Source organism: Erigeron canadensis, chromosome 4 (genome assembly GCF_010389155.1).
Source record: "Erigeron canadensis isolate Cc75 chromosome 4, C_canadensis_v1, whole genome shotgun sequence".
NCBI classification, from domain to species: Eukaryota; Viridiplantae; Streptophyta; class Magnoliopsida; order Asterales; family Asteraceae; genus Erigeron; species Erigeron canadensis.
Window position 1 is genome coordinate 38,752,094 of NC_057764.1, and position 3,689 is coordinate 38,755,782.

General features: G+C 30.0%; 1 long non-coding RNA gene across 1 annotated transcript; it reads right to left on the reverse strand.

The window, feature by feature from the left end:
• On the reverse strand, nucleotides 1-1,736 carry LOC122598094. Its single transcript, XR_006323533.1, has 3 exons — nucleotides 1,488-1,736; nucleotides 616-811; nucleotides 1-297 (listed from the first exon to the last, which is right to left on the reverse strand). It is a non-coding gene; the product is annotated as an uncharacterized LOC122598094 (long non-coding RNA).
• Nucleotides 1,737-3,689: the final 1,953 nt, after the last annotated feature.

The following is a 3,689-nucleotide window of genomic DNA, read 5'->3' on the forward strand; positions in this document are numbered from 1 at the left end:
TAACCGAACAGAACCCTTCTATTTTCCAAGTAATAGCTAATCAACTCGGGTGATCACCCGGGCATTATTAGAAAAATATAAAAAAATATTCTATGTTTGAATACACTTAAACCAATTACAATCTTTTATGTCCCACAGTTTCATATTTGAGCTAAACTATCCAACTAATAAATCATTACAACACGTTAATAAGTCGAGCAAGCAAGCACTTTAACCCTTTTAAGTCAAGCAAGACGAACTGATTGCAAGTTCATACGCTCTTCTAGATACCTTTGTGAGGTTCACCAGTTTTGCTTCCTGTAGGTGTGTCAATTTCCCCATCATCATGCACAAGTCAAAGATATTAATTAGTTTAGAAATCAAATACTCATTTCAATTCAAATCTGGACATAAACTATACAATTATACTGGTATATTAGAACTTCATTTTGTGATCTCCAACCTTGAATGCACACCTAATTATCCATTTTGTGAATTGTTAATAAAAAAAATGAAGAAAAATGAACTGCACGTACACTTTTTTAAGCTTAAGCAAAATAAAGAATTGTTAATAAAAGTCTGACTTCCAAACTAATAACTTTCACCACCGTAAAATGACCATGGAGAATATTATACCATTTGTTATATATGTCCTCTCGAAACTTTGGCAAATCACAATAATAGCCAGTTGCTTTTAAACAATAGCACTCAGTTTGTCGCGTTATAAAAATAAGCTTGAACCAAAATCAATGATGCCATACGAAACCTCAAAAGTAACTTGCAATTCCAACAACTCTTGAAAACTGGTAGAGTAATATGTAACCTGCACCACCTAAAAACAATCAAAATCGGTGTTTATAGTTGTTTTAGAAAAGCAAGGTGAAGATGCTATAATATGAAATAGCTAGAATCATTAGGATATCAAAGCCTAGGGAAATAACAGTGTGACAGAATAGGAAAATGAAATGTGAACCAAGAAAATTTCATCTATAAGCCTTCCTTACATACAGCCTACAGCCCTTCACATACAAAACGTTATATCAAACATTATTACTTTAGCTACTAAACATAATTGAAAATTCACATCAAAGACACAATTAAGTGAAAGAAGGTGCTCATATGAATTATATCATTCATTCAGACATATTATCAAACACATTATAGGCATAACTTTGAAAATGCTTATAATGTGAATAAGCAATGATTTTTATGAATACACGAAAATAAACCCATCAAAAAAGCAGATTAAGAAAAAAAAACCTGAAAGATTAATCAAATAACTGAGAAAAGGATACTGAAAAAAAATAAATTCAATAAGAATTGAAAAACAATAAGAAAATCGAATAATGCAAATCCAATATCCATCTGATGGGTTATTTCAAATCAATAACAATGAAACAAATATCTCTATTCAAATCTTTGTTTTCAATCTATACAAATCATATATTATCAGTAACCATGAATGGAAAAATACATATTAAAACCCCTAAACTCAAAGTTGTAGATACCTCATTTTTTAGTAGGCTTATCCAGTGATATTCCATCCGGCCAAACTGGAACACAGCATCAAAATCGAAACTGAAAAAAACATATGTTAAAAGAAACCGACAATCTCCCCTCTAATCTTAATCTTCAAATCTCTCCACAAGAACTTTGGATGTTATTTGATGCATAAACTTTAATCTTATTGTTGGATATTGAATACAAAAAAGAAAGTATAAGGACAATTAGAAGATTTTTTTTATTATCATTGATGTATAAATTTGGTTGTTTGTTTGTCTCGTTAATATATTTGTTTCTCTTCTTTTAATTACTCGTAATTTTTTTTTTAAAAAAAGGAGAGACTGCCACTTGTCAATTTTTTAAAAACAATTAGTCTTAAGGAACCTTGCTTTATTATGGAGAGATATTCGTTTATTTGGTTATATGGGCTCCCCTACCTTTATTTATATAGAGGATGGGACATTCCTAATATAACTCAAATTCTATATTTCTATTAGGCCAAAGTATTTTTTTCGTCCCTCTGATTTTCGAATAAACACTTTACATCTTCGCCGTTAATTTTTGGCTAAAATCGTCCCTATGGTTTGCATTTCGTCCTTGAATCCGTTAACCCTCTCACGTGGTGAGGGGCATATATGTCTTTTTACCCATTTATTCCTATGGTTAAGTGCAAAATTCGTCCTTATGGTTCGTCATTTTTGCATTTTTCATCCTTAAATTTAACAAACTTCCAAACAAAAATTTAATCAAAAATCAAAACTAACTCAAATCAAAAACCTATATATACACATACATATAAGGATCTAATTTAATACCGGCCGGTATAACTAATTTATTTTATTTTATTTTTTTAAAAAATGTTATAAAACTTACTACAATATAACGAAAATAGTCAAAATATAATTAAAATTCACTCAAAAAAAAAAATAGGTACTTTATAACAAATTACAAGAAATTTCACAAATTACAAAAAATAACATTAAAGTATTGTAAAAATAATTTTTAAAAAAATTCAAAAAATAAAAAATGAGAATACCGGAAGTACCAGAACGGTAATACCAAAAATATCAGAAATAGTTGTAGCGGGGTACCTTCCGATACCGGTATTACGGGTATACTACCGTTATTTAAAATATTGTATGTATATGTGTTGCATTTAAAAGTGATTGAGCATATCCTTAAATGTAGGTGTATATAGGTTTTTGTTTTGTTTGAATTAAATTGGTACGGTAATTTTTGTTTGTTTTTTTTTTGAATTTTTTTCCTGAAATTGTTAACGGCGAGGACGAAAAATGCAAAAACGATAAACCACAAGGACGTTTTTTGCACTTAACTCTATGAAAAGACGAAAATGCCCGTCACGTGACTTGCATGTGAGGGGGTTAACGGCAAAGTTATAACGGCAAGGACGAAATGCAAACAACAGGGACGATTTTAGCCAAAGTTAACAGCGAGGATGAAAAATGCTTATTCGAAAAACCACAGGGACGAAAAAAGTACTTTGGCCATTCTATTAACACCTAAACATTCCATATCAGTGGTGCGTTTTTTTAAACCTTTTTCTAATGCTAAGTAGTTTATTTTATTCTATTTGAAACGATCAAATTTTGTATTAAACTGAAATAATAGTTTTAAATACAGAGATTGTGTGAGCAATCCAAAACATCATACAAAGATGCCTCGACGAAAAGGTTACAACTCACGTAACTACAATCATATATACAACATTATAAAAACGCGTACTGAAATTGAAACTACTAAACTAGAATAAAACAATCAATGACTCTTAGAACACCCTTAATGGGTTATACCAATACTAACCAATACAGTGTCACATCAGCAAAACCTCTTTCCAATACATTTTTCTCAATTCACACCCAATACCTAATACATCCAATACATTCCAATACACTCCAACATATTTATTTTCACACTTTTAATTAAATAAATCACAAATATATTTTATAAAATAAATACAAATAATAAAACAATGATAATAATAAAAATATAGGAAATTTGTTATTTAGGAAAACAATGATAATAGGTGAAAACATGGGGTAAAATTTGAAAATTTATATATACTAGATGACAAAAGTGTCATCATCTTCTTCACAACACCCACACCACACAAGCACAAACCGGAAAAAAAAAATGGTCAGCCAGATTTGAAGATACACACACAAACACACACACTCACAAACACACAG